The following is a 13,781-nucleotide window of genomic DNA, read 5'->3' as shown; positions in this document are numbered from 1 at the left end:
TATCCCCAACGAGCTCCAAGTTCCCACTTTGGAGAGCGCACTCATCACTCAACGCACCATTAGAATCAGCAATGCCAATTAGGACATACACAGGCAACTGGGCGCGCAGCGGCGGAAAAAAAGCCGAGAGATTTGTAGAACATCTTCAAAATGTTTTCAGCCCAACACAGCATCAAATGGGATCTCACTGCCAGCAACATTAGATATCGACACTTTTACATATGATTCCAATTGTATTCAGACCACACGAGTTACTCAAAATCATAAATGAACAACTCTACCCAAAAAAAATCCCAGGATGCGACCTAATATCACCAAAATGATTATCGAACTTCCTCTCTGTGCAGATCGAGCTATTTGCCAACTCTTTTCTCAGAAATTCCCAGTAAGATGTAATGCTGCCATATCCGATGATTACATCATCAGAGCCGAGTTCCTCAAGGCAGCGTGTTAGAGCCAACACTCTTCCTTATCTACACTGCGGACATCCCAACATGACATGCAACTAACCACATCTACTTTTTCTGATGACACAGCGATCCTAAGCCGCTCGAGATGCCCCAAGCAAGCAACGGCGCAACTTGCTAAACACCTGGTGGCAGTGCAGAAATGGCTTTCGGACTGGCGAAATCAAAGTTAACGAAAAAAAATGCAACACGTAATGTTCACACTTAACAGGCAAACCTGCCCTCCCATACTCTAAACAACACAATGGTTCCGATAGCAAATAAAGTAACATATCTTGGCGTACACCTCTATAGACATCTTTCTTGGCGCAGCCACATTGAAGCCAAAACAATACATTTAAAGCTCAAAGCCAGCAGCCTCCACCGGCTTATCAATAGCCGCTCGCCCTTAGCCTGGACTATAAGATACTTCTATACAACACCGTTTTGAAACCAATCTGATGTTACTCAGTTGTGGGGGAATGCCAGTAACAGCAGTAAGTAAATAATGCAAAAGACCGTGTACGTTCGAAATGTAAACATTCACAGGGACCATCACATATCACCCGTCAGAGAAGAGATAGCACAAATCACAACAAAATAATAAAACAGGCTATCAGTACATCTAAATCATCTCACGCGTTTTCAGCAGCTTTCGTCTTCGCCGCAACGACCTTCCAATCCAGAGCTAACTATTAGAACCATGTAGTCTCTATTCAGTTAAAATTAAACTGTTAGATAATCTATTATTTTAAGATTTGCAACCTTATTGTTAGACTCATAAAGAGAAGATCCAATAAATAAAACCAAGCTTTAATAAAAAAAAAAAAAAACAGTATTCCCAGTGGGATCTTATTTGAATTGCGATTGTATGATGCAATAATCTTCGTGTTCTCACGCGTTGTCTCAATCGGGCATTTTCTCTATTATATTTTGTCTTTCTTTGCTTAGTTCTGTGAATACGTTGTTGCTGCCTTACATGTCTTGTGCGTGGCCGATGTTCACATGTCTTCCTCTAAGCATTTTGGAATATGAATAGAGGGGTGGAACAGTACAACTACCACCTTAAAGACAAATCGTGCGGATGAAATTGAATAATAATTTTCACAATTCACGTGATTGATTGATGGTTTTCATTAAAAAAGTTTCCAATTTTTTTCACAATTTCACAGTGTACACAAAAAATTAACTGAGCAGAGAACAATGAGAAGCTGTATTATAGATATCATTGGTTTATAGTACTGAAATGGCACTGTATGTAAAGGAAGATTTTTCCGCTTTTCTGTTGAAATTTTTCCTGAATTTTCTTTGCTATAAACCTTACGGAGCCCGAGAACTTTCCAACGAATGCAAAACTTTTGAAATCGGTTAGTGCGTTCTGGAGTTATAGCGTCAGAAAGGAAAACCCGACTTATTTTTATATATTAGATAACATAAAAATATTATCGCTAACCACTAATATGAGAGATTAATTTCAAATTGATCAAAGTGCTGCACAATTTTCCAAACAATTGTAAGCTGTTGGAAATGGAAAAGTTCCAGTTGATGCGACATCTGGTTTAATTACTTTTACCAACGACTTTTGCCGATTTGTAGACTCTTAATTAGCACTTATTAAAAATGTTTTCCCATACATTAGTGACAATTATCAGAATTATGCTTGGTTTGAGTCCAACGAGCCATTCTTTCCCCAAAGAAAAATAATGTGCACGCACTGAATTCCTACCATTCAAGCAAAAAATTGGTGGCGATTTGGTGACATACAAATTCGTTGATTCCATAACAAATCCCGATGATGTAGTAAATTATCCAACAGAGTTTTTGAACCTCTCTGGACTTGGGAAATCATCCGCTTTTTTGTGTCAGACCAAAAAACAAAAAATGTGGTTTACAAAAGAGCACTTCAATAACACGGATAATTTGCGGACACGTACGTATAGTATTCATTTCCATTTTATGAAATTTTGTAGATTTTTGCCAAATATAAAATGTGTGGAAGTCCCTCTAACTTAAAAAACACTAAAGTTATAGCATGTCCACTCAATCAGTTATATGGCAGTTATAGGATATAGTCGACCGATCCCGGCAGTTCCGACTTATATACTACCTGCAAGGAAAAGAAACTGAGAGACTAGTTTGGGTAGAAACCGACAGACAGACGGGCAGACGGACATGCTTATATCGACTCAGGAGGTGATCCTGATCAAAATATTTTTGTATAGGGTCGGAGATTTCTTCATCATATAGTTCCACACTTTTAACCAAAATTATAATATCCTCTGCAAGGGTATAATGAGTATCAAATGAGTATCAAATAATTTATTACACTAATCAACTAAAAGCTCCAAGTATTACTGAAAGGAATTGAGTCATCTGTTGTTGTAGCAGAAACTTCAAAGGATTTAAGGAAAAAGACTTCGACGTGTAGGCACATAGCTCTGATGATCCCTTCATACTCTAAGGACCGTAGAAACAACAGCTTGGTTCAGTTAGCGTTTTAGTTATTAATTTAATTATTTTTTTCTTAAGCGTCTTCTCTTTTTGGTTCGTATTGAATTGTATTGAATAATAAAAGATTAATAGCGAAAATAGTAAATATTAGGAATAAACATAAGCTTAAAATTAATAAATATAATTAGATTAGGGGGTATTAGAATTATAATGTAATTATAGGTATATTTTTATTTATTATTTTACTTTAATTGAATTAGTTCAAATTCAAATATATTTTTTTTCACAGTTTTGTTGTTTACATCTACCAAATAAAAGAAACTATATTCCCTATCCAAAACGGCGGAAAAGTGTTTCAGTAAGCCTTACAGGCTATTTTCCGAAAATAAATTTAAATTTTGTAAATGTATTCCAAACACCTTTCACTTATTTTTACGTACTTAATTCTATTTTTCTAGCTTTGTTTTATAGTGTTATTAGTTATTCAGTTTTAACGACGCTATTCGATTTAATTTAAATTAAATTGTGTTCTTCAACTTTTTTTTAGTGTTTCTAAAATTCCCATTTAGTCATAAACTTTTTTTCCAAATTTTCAAATTAAATCAAATCAACTAAGGTAACGCTTGCTGTGATCAGGCGGGAGTTGATGTGAGATACTTGAAGTCCTGGGTTGGTTCTCCTCAAGTACTGATGGTACGGGGTTTCTGCTGATTCCTTATTATTTCGGCAACACTCGAAGTAGGATGGGTATCGCAGGTTCTACTTATGGTCCGTTTCGCGGGAGCAACACTCGAAGCAGATTAGATATTGAAGCTCTACTTGTGGTCCGTTTACACAGGAGCCACTCGAAGTAGGTTCGATGATGAAAGTTCTACTTATGGTCCGTTTACACTGGAGTCATTCGAATTAGATAGCTTAGTAGGTTGATTTTAAGTGCCGTAGTTCAAACACTGAGTAACGAGACAATTCACTCTGATTTCGCAACTATCTTTGTTTCAGAAGAACAATTCTTATATAAGATGCTAATTTATACTTAAATAAATCTAAGGAAGGTCACTGTTATGACGTGCTAAAACTAATGTTAATGCCAGGGTCACCCACCTCTGAGTCTGCTGACTCAGATTGCTTGTTCATGCATTGTTTATTGCTCGTCTTCGATCAGTCAGTCTTTCTTCCCGCTGATAATGCTTCTGGCGCCATTGGATATTGTTTATGCTTATCGCTAATAGGTAGTGGGTTTGTATATTGCGACATGCTGATGCATATTGATTGGATCAAGTTACTAAGTGTGAATGGCCGTCAGCCAACGGGTACTACAGGGGGAGAAACGCATGATTTCATGTGCCGTAACTGTGTACACCGCTGGTAGTGCGACTATACTCTCCACGTGAGGGCGGCTGGTAACAGGTCCCGGTAAGGTCATGTCTCTGCCGAGGACTCTGGCGAATCGTAGTCGGGCGGGGAGAAGAACACTCCCTTCCTCAAATTACCCCAATCCAAGGTGGAACAGCATATGCCGGGGGATGCATGTTCGGCGGGTGCACGGACGTTAATATGCGGACTCTGGGGGAACGGCCGACCCCTCAGTTTCAATCAGGCTTATCATGATAAGCGGGCTATGTCATGATGGACGAACCCCTTCCCGCCTACTCGTGGGTCCAAGTATGAATCTAAACAAAAATATAAATAAAAATAGTGGAGAACAGAACTTCCCAAGAAAGTCCGGAAATGGATCATGGATCCGTCAATCCTCCAAAGAAGATAGAGGCCAAAGAGATGTTGGGATGGCGAAGCTCCCCACTGAGGGACAACGTTCGGAGGCGAGCTGCGCCGGTGTAGGGGGAGATGCCAAGGCACCGACCCCCAAAACGGGGCCCACTATGGGACCACCGAACGGTGTGGGGGCAAGACCCCAGGGTCGAGATCCTCTCGCGCCGGCGGCATCCCTAAGGAAGGCCCCCGTCCGGCGACTGCTTGGCCCCTTGCAGCGGAAGGGCTAGGAGAACGAAGGATATCATCAGAATGAAGGATAGGAGGAGAGCGGCCTTCATTCTGATGAGGGCAGACCCATCGGCGGAATCCAACCCCGACCAGGCTGAGATCATAAAGTTGGCGAGGAAAATCCTGCCTGACTTTCAGCCAGCAAAAGCGGGAGTGAGACTGGATCCGAAGAAGCCGACAGAAGTGGGCGACTCTGCCAAGATAGAGCACAAAGTGCGAAGTGGCAGAGGTCGACGGACGGTGGAGCGCCCCTAGCAAAGGAAAAAAAGGTGCAGACGCAACAGAACAACAGATCCTTCGCAGAGGTTACTAAGGGCATTGGGGTCGTTGACAACGGCTCCAAAGATGGCCTGATTCCCAAGGAGCTTTGGCGGAGGGTGGTGAACGAGCTGCATGGGCGCTTCATGGAGGAGATGCTCAAGAGCGGAGGACCTCCACCGGACTGCGAAGATTCAGGGTGGTACCAGGGTAGCATCAAGGTGATAGCGTGCCCAAAATGCGAGGTCTGTAAGCCTCTACAAGCGCATGATTGCGTCGCTTGGAGAGGTTTACCCAGGAGCCAGTCTGGAGGCGGTGGACTGGGACAAGATCCCCAGCAAACCGAGGGCCCGTGTATGGCTGACAGAGAAGCCGGCGGACACTGCTACCATACTGGCCATGCTCAAGACATTCTGGAAGGGTACACCTCAGAGGAGAGTCACTTGGCAAGGGCTCTTGGAGGCGTCGATATGGAGGAGGACTCACTGCTAGGCTCCGACACCGAGGCTGAGGTTACTGTGGTGGAAAATCTAAGGGATGTCCCTTACATTCCTGCAGATAAACCTCCATCACAGTAAGGTGGCATCCGCCGCCCTTCTGCTCCATCTCGCAGAGAGTGGAGCTGACGTGGCCCTCATCCAAGAACCCTGGATCCATGGAGACAGGATTCTCGTTTGGAGGCGTCGGATTTCAGGCTGTACACAGCCGATGTAACAGGTAAAAAGCGAGCATGCATACTCGCAAAAAAGAGCCTTAACATTTTCTTGCTACCAAATTTCAGCAATGAAGATCATGTAGCCGCATCGATAGAAGGCCAAGGCGGCCATCTAAGAATATACTCGGCGTATATGGGTCATGACCAAACAGGACCCCCACCGCACTTGCTACTTAGGCGGCTAGTGGAAGACCTACTAATAGGATGCGATGCCAACGCTCATCATAGTCAGTGGGGAACCACGGACACAAATGAGAGGGGTCAATCTTCGATTTATCCTCAGCTCTATGCTTATAGTGGGTAACAGAGGATCAGAATCCACCTTCGTCATCAAGAACAGGAGAGAGGTTCTTGACATTACACTATTCTCGCACTCCCTGGCTGATGCAATCACCAGCTGGAGAGTCCTAGACAAACACTCCTTTTCAGACCACCGCTACATTGAGGTAGCCGTAAATTTTGAAAACGTCACCAAGCAAGCAGTTCGAAACCCTAGGAAGGCAAACTGGGAGCTCTATAAAAAAATACTCGATAGATCCCTAGGTGAACCACCTTCAGAGACTATCGAGACCTACGAGGGGCTCAACGCCATGGTAGGAAAGCTTACTGCGACGAGCGCAAAAGCATACCATAGGGCCTGCCCCAAGACAAGATTAGGTAGCAGCAGATCGAAGAAGCCTCCATGGTGGACTTCGTCGCTAGCCCCCTTCAAGAAAAATGCACGTAGGGCCTTTAAACCACGCGCACCGTACAAACACAGACGACGCGTGGTAGGCCTATAAAGCTGAACTCAGGCGGTATAAAAAAGAATTGCGAAAGGCAAAGAGGGTTGCCTGGGCCAATTTCTGCACCAACATCCAGGAGACATCAGAGGCCGCCCGCCTAAGAAAGATTCTTTCTACTACAGCCCCCATCGTAGGTTATATAAAGAACACGGATGGGCGGTGGACTACCTCAAGCCAGGAATCCCCTGGAGACCCTTGTCAACGCACACTTCCGGGGTTTGCTCATCGGAAGAAACAACCCAGGGGACAAGCCAGGGCAATCAGGGCTTACTCAACTACTTACTTACTGACAGAAATCTTAAGTGGGCAATAGTAAGCTTTAAAACCCTTCAAATCTCCGGGCCCCAGACGGTATTATACCGGCTCAGTTATCCAGGGCCGGTATTAACCTAAGGAAATTGGATCAAGAAAATCTTCAGTACAGTCTTCACTACTGGTAAGGTACCAAAGGCGTGGCTGTGCACGAAGGTTGTATCATACCCAAGGCGGGCAAACCATCCCACTGCACCCCTAAGGACTTCAGACCTATAAGTCTTTCATCCTTCCTTCTTAAGAAATCACTATGATACGCCAAGCGAGCGATCAACTTTAAGAAATACGCACTTGTTGCTTTTCTAGACATAGAAGGGGCCTTCAACAACATCTTGCCGTGCTCAATCATTGATGCACTGACGGGACTTGGAATAGACGATCGATCAGTTCACCTAATACGCAGATCAACAACAGGAGTGTCGAAGCTACTCTTGGAGGTTCGACTATTCAAAGATACGTCAAGAGGGGCACCCCGCAAGGAAGTGGACTCTCACCACTACTCTGGAACGTGCGGTTAATAGCCTACAACGATCCTTGGAGGGTGGCGGCTGTAAGATCATTGCGTACGCGGACGATGTTGCTATTGCCTTCTTAGGGAAATACCCACAAACGCTATGCGACCTAATGACAGGTAAGCTCGAAGTTCTGTCGGCCTGGGCGCAAAAGAACGGGCTGCGAGTCAATCCGTCCAAGATAGAGCTCGTGCTGTTCACCAGGAAGTACAAAATACCAAATCTATGGCTTCCGAAGCTTCTAGGGGAAACATTAGTTCTTAGTGATAGTGCGAAGTACCTAGGCATCACACTAGACAGGAAACTGGACTAGGAGCTGAACACCGCTGATAGGACTAAGAAAGCGGCAATAGCACTCTATACCTGCCGCAAGGCGGTAGGCCTGAAATGGGAAATGTCCCCCCAAGATAGTCAGATGGTTATACACAGCGATCATCAGACCAATCTTATTCTATGGAGTTGTGGTCTGGTGGCCAGCCCTAGACAACTCCTTATGCAGGGAAAGGTTCAGGAAGACGCAGCGCATGGCGGAGGTCTGTATAACAGGCAGTCTACGTACTACGCCTAGTGATGCCCTAGACACTATCCTCGACCTACTACCAGTGGAACTAATGCGGGTAAAGATAGCCACTCTGGCAACAATATGACTGCGAGTGGCGAATTTATGGAGCAAGAATAGTTTTGGTCATACCAGACTGGACCTACATCACTTCATGCCTGAGGGGGGCACGGATTACTGCGTGCCGATCGACCAACCCACCACTAATTACAGAAGCATCATCCCCTCGAGGGAGGAATGGGACGCCCGGACACCGGGACCGGAGGGCTCCATTCATATCTACACAGATGGATCAAAACTTAACGGCCAGGTGGGAGGCGGTTACTTTTGTGAACATTTGAGCCTAAAGGAGTCCTTCGACTCCCTGACCACTGTAGTGTTTTCCAGGCTGAAGTAGTAGCCATTAGGGAAGCACTGGAATCACCAGCACTAAGGGGCCATCGGTATACAATATGCATATTCTCAGATAGTCAAGCACGCTCAAGGCACTCTCGTCCAACTCCAGGACAGTCGATGACTGTCGCAGATCTCTCAACGAGGTGGCTGAACAGCATGGCATCTACCTCATTTGGGTTCCCGTCACAGGGACCACGAGGGAAACTGCGCTGCAGATGATCTAGCTAGGGCACGGACTACCAACCCTCTCCTACCGGAGAAAGAACTTGTAGGCATACCCTTGGCTACTTGCAGGCTAAAGTGCAGGGAGTTTTTGACCTGGCAGCCAAGAGGAAATGGAGAAATCTTCAGACCTGTAGAACCTCACGTCTGATCTGGCCGACACGCTCTCAGAAAAGATCAGCGAGACTTATTGCCCTCACCAGACCAGACTGCAGCCTAGCGATTGGGGCAATAACTGGGCACTGGCTGATAGGTGAACACGCGGCCAGGCTTGAAGTCCCGCACAATGATTATTGCAGGAGCTGCAGGGATGAAGAGGAGGTGGAATCGGTCACGCACCTCCTTTGCCACTGCCCGGCACTTGGTCGCAGCAGACTCAAACACTTCAGGTCCGCAGAAATCACGGACCTCAACGATCTCTCAGAGATCTCTCCACGCGGACTGGTTGCCTTCATAAAAAAAGCAGGGGCCGCCACAGACAGTCTTGGCACTAGGATCTGCGGCTCTCCTTGTTGATCCGCCATGAGCGGGGAACTATGTAATCTTGCAGGTTTTACTGTGACTTGTTCTGCCTTGATATCAAGAGCTGATTCCGGTCGCACTGGCAATCCAATCCTTCCAAACGCGATATTTTTTAGTAGTGGCTGTCCTTTTCCATAATATGCCTGTTGTGGCCTCATAAGCTGGGAGATGATTTCGGCGCCCAACAACAGGTCAATAGTCTGCTGTGTAAATTCAGGATCGGCTAAACGCAACTGCATGATTACATTCATCACATACGTCTAACAGAGTACGTTCGAATCGAATAGAATGGAGTGAGTGGAATGAATGCAGTGGAATGCATCATTATGAGTGTAAGCTTGTGTTCCTCTCGTAGTTTGAGACGTCAAACTGAATGACAGAGAATGAACGAAACGAAAAGTAAAATGAGAAATTTGGCAATGTTATGTATACCCGAGTTGTTTATATCCTTCGAGTTGTTTCTTATGATTTGTGCACATTTCTTTCTGAGAGCTGCACCAAAAAGACGGAAATATGGGCAACCAATTTATAAAAGAAGCCGACGAGCCTGTATGTATATATTTGTAGACCTAGTCTTTTAAAGTTTGGTTTTTAGTTTGTGTGTATTACATTACTCTGTATAAATTAGTGTATTATTAAATGCAAGACGGCTTTTGCTTATTCCGCCATGTTGCTTAGGTACAATTGTCTGCAAGTTGTTTAGGGACTGTCGAAGAGGCCAGGTGGTTGAATAGACAGTTTCTCGCATTTGTTTTTTGTTCGTGTTTTTGTTAGGTATTTGTGACCTGTCCATAAGTGTTTTTTTGTGTTATTCAGAGTTAATTTAATTTGTTTAAAATATATAGGCTGTGCAATGCGCTGTGGGTATCAAAGAGAACTTGCAAAGTGGAATGTACACCTTAATAGAAAAGAGAGGCAGAAGCGAAGTCAGGGAATTTTTCTGCAAAATTTAAAACGAAAATGGAGAACAAATTGACGACTTTGTAGCTTGTAAGATGTGCTATACTGTTTTAAAGTTTACAGGAAGCGCAACTAACCTAGTCAAACATAAATGCTACCTCGTAAATGCCAGCAAATTCCGCAACGCTGCTCTTATGGAAGTGATCAAAGCTACAAAAGACGAAGGCGTATCTGTTGTAACCGAATGGGTTCTTAAGAACTGCCGTCCTCTTAAAATTATTGACGACTCTGGCATTAAACAGTTTGCATCATTTTTAACTAATGTTGGAGCTAAATATGGTGCAAATGTCGACGTAAATAAGCTGTTACCACATCCAACAACCGTATCCCGAAACATAAAATCAATATATTTGACACACTTTGGCCCAATAAAAACGGAAATAGAAAAGTATAAAGCCTTTGGATATGCTATTAACCAGTGACATATGGACTGATCACTTCTTAAAAACAGCATATTTGTCGTGCACTGTCCATTAAATAAGGGAGGGAGTTTTGGTCGATCGCCTTATGGCCATGCAGTCAATGAAGGGCTCGCCCAGCACAGGTTTGTTAACCCTATCTTTATGTTACAAGTGTAATTACAATCCAAAAACTTGAAGCTTCTAAACGCCCAACGATACATTTAATTTTGACAAATTTAAACAAGCTAAAGAAAACCTGCCATATCGAGTACTATGACGCAGAAATAATTTAAAGCCTTAAATTCCAACTCAATAGCCAAATTTTATCAAAAATTACTTCAAATTTGACAAAATACCATAAATATAAAGCCTTTTCGGACTCGAAGAAAATTCACTGCATTTAATTTGTTCTTATTTCCTTTATTTACATTACAACTCCAATCATTCGAATGAAACGTCTCTGTTTTCAACGTTCTCAATTTACTCAATTCGTTCCCTTCTACCAAATGATTGTGCTAATGAGTAAGCGTAAGAGAGCCAACCCTCTCACATCATATTAGCTTTGCTCTCAAATTTCCTCAACTCATTTTTAGCATTGTGCATTTGAATGTGTTGTTTTGCATTTGAATCATTATGCCACTCATGCAGATGTCTAATATGTAAGCAGAGCTGTGGCTGAACACACCACTCATGATGAACTGGATCGATTCTGCATTGTTACTTGACTGGTTGCCTGAAGCTCAAGGTTTTCTAACATCTCCTTCAGAGATTGTCGATTGGTTGGATCGGTGATGGTTAGTTCTAGAGATGACAGCGTGTGTGGATCCAATCTTTCCTCAATGATGTGTATCAAGATTGGCTCCCAGTTATCTGTTGTCACTTTGAGTGCGTTGAGAGTGGCGATCGTACGGAGCACGGTATCATGTAAGCTGCGCAGCTGGTCCGCTGGTCCATTTGTTCTGGGGTGTCCGACAAGCTATTGGATCGCGGATTTAATCAACAGCCGTTCATTTTGGTATCGATTCTTTAGTCGTTGCCAGGCATCCTGGTAACTGGTTTGTACGCCAATTGACGTTGATATTATGTTTTTTGCTTCACCTGTTACATGATTTTCCAAATGACGGAAATTTACTGCATCGCTTGTAGTCTTGATTGTGGATGCATTCAGTAAAAATTTCGTAGAGTCGTAGCCAATGTCGGTAGTCTCCGTTAAACTTTGGAATTTCTACTGGTGGTATTACAAACGAGGGTGCGATCGCGGGTTTGCGATTCTTCGCTCAAAAACGATAAGTATTCTGCTCGTACAACCTGAAATGTGTCATAGGTGTGTCCATCATTTTTTATGGCTGGTTCCAGGTCATGGTATCTCATTCTCAGGATTAGTGCTAGCTCATGGAGCTTGGCATCATTCTTTTTAAACTGGGTCCATACGTGAGTGAGTTGTTTGAGTCTCTCCTCGAAATATCCTTCCTTGAGCTTTCTTATTAGCCTTTCTTATTAGCATTTGGATGGCTATGTTGCTTTCAATTTGCTTATCAGTGAGCATTTGCGTTACGGGGTCTGATTCTAATCCATGGTTGCGGTGTAAGGTTTTAAAGATGAACTGCCGTGTTGCTTGTGTTCTATAACTATAGCACATAGAACTCTATGAACTCTATATGCTATAGTTCTAGAACTATAGCATATAACTATAGCAAACTATAGCAAAGGATCACTGATCGGGTTGAGCAGTCGCTTGCTGTAAGCAGGCTGAAGTTTATGTGAAGTTTTGCGTTGGTTATCCTCAAGTACAGAGCAACATTCGAAGTAGGTTAGGTAACGAGAGTCCTACTTGTGGTCCTTATCACGGGAGCAACACTCGCAGTTGATTAGATAAAGAGATTCCTATCTGTGGTCCGTTCACACAGGAGCAACACTCGAAGTAGGTTGGTTAAGGAGGGTCCTACTTGTCATCCGTTTCACGGGAGCAACACTCGAAGTAGATTGATTTTAAGTGCCGTAATTTGACACTGAGTAACGCATCGATTTATTCTGTATTCGCAACTGTCTTTATTTTGGCCCAGGTGATCTTTTATCCCTTAAAGAGGGATAAAATCCCTCTTTTATCAGATGGTTTTATATGAGGTTTTATATATGTTTGAGTTCCCGAGCTGGTCACCCCTCGCTTTACAGGATCACACCTGGTACACCTGGTATGGCGTACACAAGATAGATCCGTCGCTATTGCTTCGACACCAGGATACCTGTCGTATCCGGGAAATTAACCACCCCGACTTGATTTTACCCTGGGCTTCAGTTTTGCCGAGAGTCCCCTGATTCTTTTTTACTTTATCCTTGTTCTATCCTCGCGTTATGACTCGCGTACAGCCGCCGGACTTACCCACAGAGGGTCCTTGAGCCACGGATCACAGATCCTTACGCACTCGCTTTAAATCTCGCACTTGAGACTGTTGGAGTTACCCACGGGGGGTCTTTCAGCCAGTACTCCTAATTCCTCTATGTATACTTTCCTGTTCAAATGTAAGACTTACCAACGGGGGTTTTTCACTCAACACTTTCAGCTTCCCTATAAGACTCGGTCGGACCCTGATTCGCTCCAGTGGCGCTCCATATATAGCGCCATAGGCGACCGTTTATCCTTCTAAGTTTCGCTTCCTGCCGTTAATCCTCCTGGCTTCTGTTCTCGCCGTTAATCTTATCCTGAATTAACGTCGCATTTCCCTTGATGGGTTCCCTTTCTGGCCCCCCAGATTATTTTAATCGGTTTTATTGGTGGCTTCCTGGCCCAACAAAACTTCAACACACATTTAAACAATTTAATGTCACTATTAAGAAGACCAAAAAACCAAACAGTTAAGTTGTTTGTTAATTGAGATTAGTTTATCTCGTCGCGAAAAACACGAAAGGAAAAAAGGTGGCTGTAGAATTAAATTATTGCAAAAAAGACGAACAAAAACGAAAAATTCGTGCACTCTTTTCAACGTTATAAATTCGATTATATATTCATATCAACAAAAACTTAAGCCTAGCTTATCTAGTTATCTAGAAGCGGGGCGAATTCATGGGAGAGCGCAAGTGAGAGCTTTACTTGCGCTCCCGCTCCGCCCTAAACTAACTTATACTAGACTTCGATGAGCGGCCCGCCTGTCAACAGGTGCCCGGGAGTCAACGCCTCGCCGTCGCTTGGGTCCTGACTGAAGGCGCCCAGGGGCCTCGAGTTCAGGACGGCCTTGACTCCAAC

The sequence above is a fragment of the Drosophila ananassae genome, chromosome 3R (genome assembly GCF_017639315.1).
Source record: "Drosophila ananassae strain 14024-0371.13 chromosome 3R, ASM1763931v2, whole genome shotgun sequence".
Taxonomy (NCBI): Eukaryota; Metazoa; Arthropoda; class Insecta; order Diptera; family Drosophilidae; genus Drosophila; species Drosophila ananassae.
This window is presented reverse-complemented; position numbering follows the sequence as displayed.